This window comes from Lygodium microphyllum, chromosome 4, assembly GCF_053477565.2.
Source record: "Lygodium microphyllum isolate KBCC chromosome 4, Lygodium_microphyllum_v1.1.10, whole genome shotgun sequence".
Taxonomy (NCBI): domain Eukaryota; kingdom Viridiplantae; phylum Streptophyta; class Polypodiopsida; order Schizaeales; family Lygodiaceae; genus Lygodium; species Lygodium microphyllum.
The window spans coordinates 96,377,736-96,391,753 of record NC_141138.1 but is presented as its reverse complement, the minus strand read 5'-3'; positions in this window follow the sequence as shown (position 1 = coordinate 96,391,753).

Below are 14,018 nucleotides of genomic sequence, written 5' to 3'. Positions count from 1 at the left end.
TGTTCTACCATATCCCTAGAGCATACCATTTGATTTAGAAACATACATGTGAAGATCTCTTTAGCTCCTCATCTATCATCCCTTAGGTTATCCTACTCTTTGGATCGTTAATAGTAACGTACACAGTCAAAACATGATGTTAGCCTAATCAATAGAAGGGTGAAGGTAAAATACAATAGCACACCCTTTGCAAAAAAGGATGCTACTTAAAAAGCACATACTAAAGTTTCAATAAAAGCAAATTTTCAATGAATTTGATAAGTGGAGGCAAATACAACCAGTCCTACAGGTCCATGTCAAGCTCGGGATACATTGGAAGGTCTATGCATAGGTGCCCATAGAAAGAGAAGACCACTTCATTCTCGAAACATTCTTGTACTCTTGTCTCTTTGTCTACATTGCCCATGCTTGTCTTCTCTCAAAGGTTGGCTACATGGATGATGTGAGAACTCAAGAGAGGCTCATCATGAACATGAGAGGGCTCACCAACTTCATATGTGGTAGTAGGGGCAATGCCCTTAGCTCTTAGAATACATTGTGGGCCACGAAGCGGTTCTAGTAGTGGAGGCCATTGTGATTCATGCTTGGATTCGTTTACCTTACATGTCTTGAATCTAATATAAATTTCAACTTGCAATATACAAATACATGATTATTAGTAATAAAATTAATGATAATCAATTTCATCATACACTCGAGCGCTTCCATTCGGGGAGATTTGGATTCAAGTTTGAGTCTTGTAAGAAATTCCACCTCAGCATAGAGAGAGATAATTCAAAAATAAATGAAAATGGCTAAAATTTTAAAAATATCAAGATTTTTTCTTTTTTCTTTCAAAATATACAAATTAGCTCATAGCCTTTAAGTTGTCAATTACCCTTAGTTAAGAGTTTAGTGATCAGTTCTCAGAAATAAGTGCTTAATACTCAAAACTTGATGGCTCATATTTGAATTGATTGGATTTAATGTCATAGTCTCTTGTTATCAAAAGATGAGCCAAAAGACTACGTGAAGCCCTAAGTTATGCCCGCCACATTATGTTTGGAAGATTTCCATATATTCTCCCTCATTTTTTTAAAAGAAACTTCACAAATATCACAAAAAAGGATGGATGAAGCTAAATGAGAGCTAAATCAACATCACAAAATGGAGATAGCTGGGGTGGAATCAATAGGGATGGCTGGGGTGGAATCAAGATCACAAAGGGAGATGATGGTGTCCAATCATCATCAAAGAGATATAGGAGAGAGGCATGTCACCTCCATGTTGAGCTTGATCGTGAGTATGAGCCATTAAGTAATAAAAACAAATCTTTTCTCATGTCTTCTACATCCAAAGAACTTTGTATATTGCAAGGAAAGAGGAATATAGATCTATGGATTGATAGGAAATTGTATCCAAAAGATCCTTTGCATAAATTTGTGCCTCCATTCAAGGATATTACATCCTTAGTAAGATTCATTGGAAATGGTTATAATGGCCTCTTAGGATATTCTCAACATTTGGATGCCATTAGCAATGTACACAAGTTAGAAATAGATTAATTAGAGAAGGAGTTTTAGGTAAACATTAGAGCAATGCAAGCACAAATTACTGTAGAACAAGGAGACTATTTTAGAGTTGGAAAAATAGAGAGATCAATCAAGGCTTAAAGAAAAAATATAGGGGGTTTGCAAATGATGCATAAACTTTGAAATATTCATAAGAAAAGAATACATATATGGAGTAATTAAGCTCTTTGTTACTTTTTTCTCCATCTCATAAAGTATTTGTAAAATAATTTATGATAAGTGAAATTTTTTGTTGTGAATAGAAGATATCTTACAACCCAATGAAGAGATGACTTCAAGCGCCATGGAGGTATCAATTGAACACTTTAAAATGATTCTAAATAAGGAAGCTATCCGAAGCAATCTTGAAGGATTCAAAATATCGAAATCTTGCAAACGAGAAGATTGAGATTTCCCTAAGAGGGAGTCAACTTAGCTCAAGTGATATGCAAGCTTTGTTGGATGAGGCAGGTATATTTAGCAGAGGATATACAACTATTTACAAATCTCTTTATACAAAGATGAAGGAATCTAAGTTGGAAGGATCGATATTGCCAAACCACCCAACATCACTTAAAAAAATGCAAAAACAAGTGAATGATCAAGTTTTACAACTCTTGGAGCTCCATTTCATATTGAAGATACATATCATTTGGCACCAGGGACGAGGCGATGGTTTACAACAAATACAACAATATATTTTACAACTTGGAGGCCCTACAGTTATACTCTATTCAATTATTTTTTTAAAAGGTGACTCCACATGAATGTGATGGCCTCCTAACATTTTTACTCAAGCTCGATGAGTGCCAGATTGTGAACGATAAAAAGCTAGAACGAGTCACTGTCACCTTGATGAATAGAGCACTTAATCCAACAATTCAAAGCACAATCCAAAATGGTTTAGTGTCCAGTTTGAGAACAATATATTCTCTCTAGGGTCCTTTGAGGTAAGAAACATATTTTAAATTAGAAGTTTACTTATGCTAATATTATTGTTGTGTCACATGCTTATAATACATGTATATTCTAGGTTACGTATGAGAATTTTGAAACCTTGCATTGGATTTTTCACAAGATAAATGTACTCCAAATTGTTAGTGAGAAAATGAATAGGAGAATCTTGGACATGGAAGGATTTGGAAGATTCAAAGTAGAGTGACATCTAGTAGGTGATTCGAAGAACCTAAAGTGCATGTACAATGCCTCAAAAGGGGCCAATTCGAAGAGCCCATTCATATATTACTTGCGTGTTGGAAAGGAAGTTGACAAAAGGAGTTGGAAAAAGGCACCCAATAGGCACCTCAAAGATCCAAATTTGAGAATAGTTCTAGATCTTGCCTTGTCTCAAGTCCATATTTGCACAATGCATGGTTTGTGCAAGATCATTGAGAAATTACTTTTCTTGTTTATATATTTTGCTTAGACAATGCGACCTAGATCTACACAAGCCAAGGCAATTGCAACACTTAAGAAGGCATTATTAGACATTGGTTTGTATGGTGAAAATGTGAAGATTGAAAGAGATAAGAAAAGGTCAAAGGATGGTTGAGACATGCCAAAGAAACTCTCAATTGGGGATGTGAAAGCACGAAGATTTTTACATTAGGGCAAAAAATGCTTCAAAAAAGGCACTTGTAAGAAAATGATTAAGTTGCTACTTAGTTGAGATTTTGGAAGAATGAAATAGCCAAATTTGGTTGATCGGATGTGATTAATGAGAGTGTTTAATTCATTGAAGAGGTCAACCATTAATTGCTCCTCATCTTTAATTTATGTCAGGGTCACCTTTTTGACCGTTTTTGTCTTGAAACTTGGGAGAATTTGTATTTTTGAGAAATGACCACCTATATCATGTTTGTCTACTCGTGCATCTTCTTTTCACACTCTCTTTCACCATTCTCTTTCACCACTTTCTTCTTTGTGCTCACTTTCTTATCATTGTGAGATTCATTTATCATTGATCTGCTAAAATGTTTAGCAATACCTCTACAAGTAATACAGATGTGAGCATATGCAAGTACAAACTTACCATCCAACTAGATCCAATTTAATTCATCTCTGAGAAGTATACATTGTCGAGTACTAACAAATGAGATGGAGGTCAATAGATTGCGATCTCAAGGAAAGAAATATATAGATTTGTGGGTGAATGGAAATATTTATCCCAAGGATCCTTCAACAGGTAAACCTCCTAATTTTTTTAATATTCATGACTACATGAGGTATGTTGGGGAAGGTTCTAATGGGATGCTTGGCTATTGTCAAAGGTTATACTCTGCATCCTACACATACATGGCTCAAATGAATGAAATGAAAAAAATATTATTAATTACACAGACAAGCATTTTTGAGCTTACAAATAAGATTGACGTTCTAGAAAATGCTAATAAGTCATTAGAAGACAATCTAGCACACTTAAAGAAAACTCTAATAAGATTTAGAGAGAGAAAGAGACCATTAAAAAATATAAGTAGCTTGTGTGAGAGAGTAAAGAAAAGAATATTAAATCTTGCAAAGAAATATGTCTTTAACATATCAGGCATTAATATTCGAGAGAGTGAGGAGAGAATTAGTCTTTTAAAAGAGACCATGAATAAGAATGATATTTTGAGTATTCTTAAGTCACCTCACAGAATGCGGATTTGAGATGCCTAACTCTTAAAGAATTGGTAAAGGACTTAAAGACACATTAAAGCCAAACGAAATTGTAGAGACATGTAATACTGTGGGTATAAGTCAAAAAGGTTATTTTTCTATCACTAGATTATGGTTTAAAAATCTTAAATGTAATAGAGTAACTGCATTTGGGTTGCCTCAAGCCCTTATAGTATTGGTTGCAAGGACTGCCATGAATCATAAGATTCCATATGTTTTTGGGAAATACATTCATATTGAAGTGTCTATGCCATACGAAAAGACAAAAAGAAAATCTAGTTTTGAATATAATGCATTTAACAATATGTGGGTTGATCTAAGAAGAGTGTAGATTGTAATGGTTCACATGTATAGACTCACGTTAGAGGAATGCCATGGTGTTTTGAAGTTTGCCTTGAAGTTAGATGAAGCATATATTCAAAAAGGAAAAAATATGAAAAGAGTTAGCATTTGCATCATGAACATGGTATTGGACTACAACAATGGTGGGGATCAAGCTCCAATGCACAAGTTCCAGACTAAGATGGAGATTTGGTGGGTTGGTACAACCCAGGTACCAATTGAGGATCATCGAACACTAAAATGGTTCTTCACTCATATAGGTATTCCAAACATTATTAAGTCGCAAAGTGATGGAGAAATATTGGTGGCTGATGGGGTTGGTAATTTTAATATGGAATGGTACATGAGTGATGTCTTAAAAACTATCAAATGTATGTTTGAAATATATAATGGGGCAAATGCAAAATATCCTTGTATTTATTACATGGAAAGTGTTAGGTCTAAAGGTTGGAGCAACTTGCACCTTGCAAGAAGAGCCCTAACTACTAGAGACTCTATAGATCTAAGTAAATATAAAAAAAATAAAAATATATGGGTTCCATTCTTTCAATTCCTCTTACAAATGTTCATATATGTACTTTGCATGCAGAGATTAGAATTTTTGATAAACTTCTCAGGTTGCATCTTGACTATGCATACTCAATTAAGCCCATGTCTTTATCAAATGAGTGTATTGACAAGTGTGAGGTATTATTCTCCAAAATGGGTTGTGATGGAGGTCAAGTTTACTTAAGAAAAGATCCAACACTTTCAGGAAAAACAAGAGATGTCTTGGTTGATGTCTCAATGGAAGGCTCAAAAGCTAGATGCTTTTTAGAAAACCATACAAGAAAATAGGTGAGGATTACTTGGGAGCATTGGAGAGAGCCATGTGGGATAACGACAAATGTTACAAGCAGAGAAACTAGGATCATAACCAAAAATCCTAATTGTTGCAATCTTCTCCAAAAACATCACCTTGTGGTGCATTGTACTGTAATCCCCAGAGAAGGCAAGTAGCCTTTTAAGTGCCTTGATACATAGCATAGGCCATGTTGCTTCCTCTGAGAAGATGTTATGAAATACCAAGAAAACATGGGGATCAATCCTTTGCTAAGTAGTGGCCAAGTACAACATCTTTCAATGAACTAATACTAGCTCTCAACCCTTTATCCCATCCCAAGAAGTTATCAAAATCTTCAATCTCCAACTACAAAAAAAAAAGAATGTCAAATGAATGTTGAAATCAAACATATTAATGTATCTTACAAAATTGGAGATAATAGTACCAATTGATTTTCATCATTCTCTAGCTTAGTTGGATTTCATGTATTAATTAATGATTGTTGGTATCTTCCAACTCTTTAACATACTCCGACTCCTCTCTTCCAAATTGGAAATTTTAAGTCGAGATCTTGAAGGCGGCTGAACTCCTCACATCAATAATCCCATACTCTTTCTTAGCTTTCTTTGCCTTGTCAAAACAAAGAGAAATGACATCCCCTACTTCAATAAACTTGTCATTTGTAATTTAAATATCCAGTTTAAGCAACTCTTCTTTGGATTCATTTTTGACATCAACAATGTCATTTACAGCATTAGAAGCCTCTGCAATGATCACTAAACAAAAATCCTTCATAAGATTGAAAAGCCTTTGGATGTCTAATAGTCGTATGTATTCCTTGTCCTTGATAAGGAAAGTTGGAAGGGAAGGAACAAAATAGAAAGAAGAGTCACATACAATATCCACATTTACATGGTTTTCTTCAAGAATGGTCTCATCTTTGAATTGGACAACATCTAGCTTGCCAATAATATATGCTTCTTGCTCAGGGTCCAAACATTTCTCTACATCCTTGTCATTTTCCACGTTATCCAAAAGGAAAAAGCTAGAAATTTTTGGATCCTCTAATTGTTGTTCATCAGCTTTGACAGGATATTTAACAAGAGTATAAGCATTGAATGCGGTTGCTTTTGACATAAGCCTACATTTCCTAGAATGAAAAGAACAAAATAAATCTGGTGCACAAAACCTGTCAAAACACAATATTAGTGAGTTTGGGAATCTCTCAATTCCCATTTTTTGAATACTAAAAAGGTGGCACCCAGATAACATGCCCATAAGTTTCTCAAAACCATGTGATGTGACCTATCATTGGAAAGCACTTGAAAAATGGAATCTATTGAGCTATAGAGCGCTCAATTTGGAGCTATAGTGTTCAAGTTATGACAAATCCAAATATTTGACCATGTATCTCAAACTTATGGGAAATTCCCATATTCCCCAATATGGTGTTTCAAGAGAACGAGATGTACACTTCCTTGAAAACAAAGGTTTCTCTCAGGGTGAGCTCCTAATAAGTATATGCACATATTCCTTTGCATCCTTTTCAACCACAGGAGATGCAAGACCTTCAAAATCAGCAAACTCATCCATAAAAAACTTATTGTAAGAGTTCAATACATGGTCAATATCCCACTCAAGGTTGAAAATATGCTTTGCAGTTCCATAGTAAGATAACTCTATACCATTCTAAAGAAGAAAGTCTAGGAGCCTTTCTAAGGGAGAAACCTCTGTGATATGAGATAATCTAGGAACCTTGAATGGTGACTTTTCCTTGATTGGAGAATTTCTAGGCATTTCCACACTCGTTGCTAAATGTTAACCCTAGCTCGAGACGGATGAAAAAAAAATTAAAATACGGAGGCAATGGAAGAAGCAGGACGGAGAACAAGCAAAGACGCAAGGATAGCATCTAAAATCAAGTTAAAGGAAAAAGTGCATTTTAAAGTAAAAGGCACCCCAAAATGTTTGTAAAAGAGCGCCAGGCTCCCTCCTATGCAAATTGTAAAAGTGTAGACGGGCATAGGCCAAAGAAATAGGCCGAGTAGAAGGGAATGAAAAAAAGGACCTTGTGACAATGACCGGTCATGTAAAAAGGGGATAAGGGATGAACCCCCAAAAGGAAATTTAGGGTTAAGTTGAAAAGTGAATGAAGAGCTCATTCATTCATGTGTGGAAACAAGAGACTCTTCTTCTTCTTCTCTTCTTCTCTTCTCTTTGCTTGCTTGTGTGTGCTTGAGAGAGGGAGTGCAAGAGTATGAGGGATCGAGGAGGAGGTGAAGCTCTCCACCATCTCCTCTCTTCTTCTTCTCTTCTCTTCTCTTCTCTTCTCTCGTCGTGTGCGCAACTACGCAGGATGGAGCTTGGAGGTGGAGGCTTTAGGATGCTTGAGCTTGCATCAAGAATCGTGAAGTTACTGGTGTGCTTGAGGGAGGAGGCAACTCATTCAGGCATCGAGGTAAGCTCACTACACCTCGGTAGGATAGCGAAGGTGCGTCGACTAGGTGAGAGATAGCATGGTGTGCTTGAGGGAGGAGGCAACTCATTCGGGCATCGAGGTAAGCTACACCCCGATAGGATATCGAAGGTGTGTTGGCTAGGTGAGAGATAGCTATAGGTGCTTGCTTGAAACGCTTGAACAAATAAGCGGTCCATGGGTCTTGGCAGTTGAGTGTGAGCTCGCTTCTACATTTTGGTCCCGTTGCCGAGACCAACGAATTCAAGCTTGAGCACTTTCACGTAATCAAACATCGAAGTAAGGGTTTTATCCCTGAACTGGAGCTTGAGATAAGTAGGAAGTTTTGGGGTTTTTAATCTTCACAACAAGTAAGTATTTTGGTTATTTTGATGGTTTGATGATTAGGAGAGTAGGAGAAATCAGTTTAGTACTTTTCCTTCAATTCTTGTTGCATTTAGAGTAGGTTAGGATTAAGAAATCAGATTGGAAAAGCGTAGGATTCGCTGTAGTAAAACATGACTGAACAAGGCACAAATCAAGAAAAATGGGGAAGAAAGGGTGCTCAAGTGGATTAAGGTCGACAAGTGAGGGATTAGGAGTGGCAAGACCTTTGTTGGAAAGGGTTTAATAGCCAAGAGGCCAAGGGAGAGCTCATTTGAAACCCCGGTTGAGAGAGAGAGAGAGAGAGAGAGAGCTCCATTGCGTGGATTCACTTCGATCTTGCCACCCACGAGTTTGTCGCCTGCTATAGGTATACCCACACCTATGATCTGTAACTGCTTGAAAAGTATGAAGCTCTGAATCTCTCGGCATGTTGAATTTTCTACCATTTGAGCAAGAAACGTGCCGCGTTCGGCCTGTCCGAGTGGCTTGATCCTAGGCTGAGTCCCAGAATCGGCCCTTGACCACTCGTCTTTGGTCATTTGGCTTATTCGAGTCATCCTTGCACATTCGGACACGCAACCACTTGACTCGTTTGAGTGGCACATTCGAATGTACTAGGTAGTCGACCCAATCGTGCTTGGCCATTTGGCCTGTCTGAACTCCATATTTGGCCTTGGCCTACTTGTGCCACATATCATTCAGATGTCCCAATTTGGCCCAGTGCCATTCAGCCCTTAGCCACTCCACCCGGTTGAGTGATACACTCAGCCCCTACTAGAATTCGGACCTATTGGACCAAAGCTAAAATTTTTCCAAAATTTTTAAATTCTAGACCAAACCCACCTAGATACAGACCATATGAACCTCGGAAGGCCATACAAGCACTCAAAATACCTTTCTGGTGCAAGAAAAAGAAGAATAAGCTTAACAGATGTAGAGGCGATGCTAGTCGACTATCTAATGACCCGTTAGCGGCATCAAGCGGAGTCTTAGACCCCCAAATGAATCTTGACTGAGCAGGAGGAGCACCGAAAACCCTATAAACCAGCGAGGATGGTCGAACATATAAGCCTATCAGGCCAAACCCATAAATGAGAGTGCAAAAGCCACTTAGACACTTTGTTTTCTCACTCACTCTAATTTCCAGCACTTGGAACACACTTAAGAAAAGCTAAAATCTTGATTGTGCACAATGCACAGAAAAGAGTACGCACACACACACACACACACACACAGTGAGGGTAAGTTGAGGACTAGTTGTGATTAACAAGGAACTCACTTAGACATAAAACCCTGAAGGAATCCACAAGCAAGAGAAGATCCCAAGACATAGATAGGTGATCGAATCCCCAAGTGTAGGACCAAGTGAAGAACACAACTGAAAAGCCAGATGTAGCAAGGACTGACGGTATCAGGGAGATGGATCTACTCGACCTCATCAACTTGATCGACAACTTGGCAGAACATGAAATCTTGGACATGGAAGAGGGTAGCTTAGTTCATAGAAGCAACGAAGAACTTAAACTAGGAGATTTTCCTGAGGCAATCCAACAATTAGTGAGCAAATATGATGCTCAAACCTGGCTAGAACACCGCAGGAGACCTGCAGAGGACATCATAGCGGACCTTGAGGAGGAGAGGAAACTAGCACGCAAAGCTCTACAAGGCATAGTCACTTACAATCAGGATTGGTAGACTAAGAGCTTACACCAGAACACAGAAATGTGAGAGATCTAGAGAATGCTAGCCCTAGTAGGCAGAAATCAGATAGAGAACGAGAGATCACTAGAAGGAGATCTCACGCTGAGCGAGCTTCTGACGAAGCGTTTGCTAGATAATATGGCACTGGAGCAGAGTGCTGTAGCATTAGCAACATCGCTACTGGTAGGATTAGGAGTCAGCCAAGGCTCTAAGAGCCAATAAAAAATTTCCGTGGTAGCAAAGCAAGTAGACAAATACCAGCTGAACGACGACCCTCGTATAGCTTCTAGAGCAGTTGGAGCAGGTATGTGAGGCCAATGGCCTCATTGATCTCACTTAATGCTCGCAAGCTTTCGATCTATGCTTAGGAAATAAGGGTAGGATTTGGTACACGAGTTTGGATGTTGCTGAGTAAGACAATTTTAGTGGCCTAAAAAATCTCTTCATTAAGAGATTTTTCGAACCTGGATACTCTGATAACCTGTTAGTACGACTCATGAATGTCAAGCAGAGAGAAAAGGAGGACATCAGAGATTACATGACCCATGTGAGGAGCCTCTTCAAGAGAATTCCTATGGGCGAGAGACCAAACAAAATAGTGGTATCCACGGTATTCATTAATGGAATACGAAGTAAAGAACTCTATAAAGCCTTGGCCGGCAACTCAAGCCTGCAGTGAGACACATTAGCACAAGGGTCTTTGAAGAAGCTATTAGAGTGGACGATGAGCTCAAGGAGAGAAGCTCCAGGAGCTTGAATCGAGAAGAGTGAGTGCTAGGAATTCCAAGAGGGCTTCAACGCCAAGTGATAGATCAGACCCAAGTGCTCTCAAGATAAAGGGAAGGGTATTGATTCAGGACAAGAGCTAGCAGAGATGAAGATGGAAATAGCCAAATCACAGGAGATGATGAGATGCCCAACATGCCCACATGTCGAATGCATGCATTGTGGTGGGAACCACCCGCTAGTCAAGTGTTAGGACCCTAGGTCACGACCTTGTGCTAAATTGCGATAGGTTCTGCCATGAGGCAATGCATTGTTGACTACCTCGGAGAATTCCATACTCACAACCTTATGGTCAACCCTACCTTGCGAACAAGCCACTGAACTTCTTTGGAAGGGGATCCCCATTGGCCCTCCCAGCACCTAATGATGCTAAGACAACCATCCCTAGGATGGATATAAACCCTATGGGTATCCCTAGACCACCTCGACCCTACGTAACTCATCCATTGAGTGACACTCCAGTCCACTATGTGGAGGAGCCAAATAGTGATGAGCCTTATGTACACCCTTACGTATCATATGACGAAGAAGGAAATGCAGCCCTTATGGACTACTGAGCAGTATCAATGATGGCGTTAGGTAGAGGGAGAGGCAGAGCTCTAGGGGGACAGACACAAGAGCCAATCGTGTGTTGGACTTGCGGTTACCCAAGGACATGTTTCTTCACGTTGCCCCGAGAGAGAGCAAGCAAATAGAGATAAGACTGACCTAAGATGCACTGAGTGTGGAATCACACATCTCTTTGTCGATTTCCCTAGATGGAAGCCATCCTCTAGTTTGAAGAATGAGCCATCGGTCCCATTGGGGTTGTTCGGTGTCGAGACACTCGATGCAGAGGCCACGCCTATCCCATTACATGTCATGAACCATGCACAAACAAAGTAGGCTGGCATATCATTGCTAGGGCCTATCAATCTTGATGCAACCTTAATTAGAAAGAGGAGCTGGAGATGGAGGAAGAGGAGACCAAACGCTAAGGTCATACTCAAAACCAAAAGTGCCATGACACTGCCTATTGGAAAGAAAGTCACTGATGCAGAGAATGTTGGCTCCAAAGATGACTGAAAAGGGAAATGCTAAGGTCGGGGAGTACCCCAACCTAAAGCACCAACTTGAAGCCATCAAGAAAGTGAAAGAGTGGGTGAAGGAAACCCAAGAGCACCTAAAAGATGCTGAGCCCATACTAGAAGACGAGATCAATGATCTCTCAAGCATAAGCACACTAGTCTCACCCCCACGACCAAAATCGAGGGATGCAACTACACCACAAGCAGTGCTACTTAGACAAAGTCTAAATGCTATGGGCCAGCAAATCAATCAAGACCATTGGCCAAGAATCACGAAGTTGGGAGGGAGGCAAGCAGCTAGCAACCTCCTTAATACATTGGTGACCACCCCTGTGACTCTAAGATTAGGAGACCTGCTTAGGCAACATCCAATGCTATGGCAAGAGTTGAAACACTGGGTTTAAGAATCAAATGAGCAAGTTGCCACAGACTTGCACGAGCACTACATAGAAATGAAAATACCGAGCATGATGTTGCACTCCTTGCCTAAGTCCTTGCACGTCAATGCCTTTTGGGAAGGCATAGAGATGCATGCAATCCTGCCAGTCTTAGCTCTTGGAGATGTCACAAGGAAGGGAATCGTAGACATGGGAGTGGAAGTTAGTGTGCTAAACCATGTAGTACTCCAAACTTGGGGTAACCTAGCATTTGAGACTGCTAGGTTCAAGAGCATGTTGGCCAATGGATGAAGGTGAAACCATTCAGTGTGTTAAAAAATAGACCAGTGAAGATCACAAGTCTAATTCTCTGTTGATTTTATAGTCATGAAGGGAGTGGACTACAAATCCTGCTAGGTCAACCTTCGATGCGCAACGTGAGAGTCATAGAAGATTGGGGCAATGGTCTCATCTTCCTAGGCAATCAAATGGAGGTTGTAAGAGTAGATATGGACACCTAGAAGACTACACCGGTTGACCTAGATGCCATCTCCACCATGCTAAAGGGTGATGACCAGATTAGGAAATCTTATGGGGCCTTAACCAAGTATATCCCATGCCTTGAGGACGAGCAAGATTGTATGCATGTTCTTGCTACCATCGACCTCCCGTTCTTTGACAAAGAGGAGTACAAACAAGCCATCAAGATGATTAGCAAGCCCAAGGACACACCCTAAGTACCAGTTTGCATGATGGCTGGAAGCCTACATGAAAGACCCAACCTTGTCACATTCCGAGTCCCGAATAATAGATAGGAGCTCCTGGAGATCCTAGGATACTTGATCAACAAGTTGGATGGAAATCTAGCAATGAATCTCAAGCCACTCCAAGATCTCTTGGTGGATGAACCTAAGTAGCGATGATCCAAGGTGCATGATTTAAACTTGATGTACCTCTTTCAGCAAAGATGGAGAGTTGGATTTTGAGTCAAAAGTCCGCACCAAGGGAGATCTACTTGTCCACCTAAGGCACCAATGGTTAAGGTAGGAATGATGGAAGCTACCTAAGGATACACAGGTAGAAGACTAGTGAAAATCGCAAGACCTACCAAAGTGATTCATGAAATTCAAAAAAGGAGATAGGATAGTGATCTTGCTAGGAGCCAAATGATAGGGGCAAGCAAGTAACCAATCGAAGGACCTGCCAAGGTTAATGAGGTCAATTTAGCCAGAGAAGAGGAGACACCTTGACCTATCTTTATAGCCGATGACTTAATTGAGGAAGAGGAAGCAAGTCTCACTACTCTCTTACGAGAGTATATAGATGTCTTTGCTTGGTCCCTAGAGGAGCTCAAAGGGGTAGACCTAAGTGTAGTGACTCACAACATATCCATGACACTTGACACAATGCTGGTCAAGTAGCGACCATATCTTATGAATCCAAAGCATGCCCACGTCGTCAAGGAGGAAATTGACAAGCTAATGAGAGCAGGTTTCATCTACAAAATTGAGCACAAAAATTGGGTTTCGCCCATAGTCATCGTATTGAAAAAAAATGGAAAGATTAGAGTGTGCATCAATTACAAGAAGGTAAACGCTACTACAAAGAGAGATAACTATCCATTTTCGTACACCGAGCACATGCTCAAGAGAGTGGCTGTGGCAAAGAGGCCTATAGTTTTTTGGACGGCTTCTTTGGATACAATCAGGTGCAAGTGCAACCTAAGGATAGGCATAAGACCATATTTGCCATGGAGTGGGGCATCTTTGCCTACATAGTCATGCCTTTCAGGTTGACTAACACGCCACCTTTCAATGACTTATGTGAACTATATTCAAAGATATGCTTAGAAAGGAGTTAGAGGTCTTCATG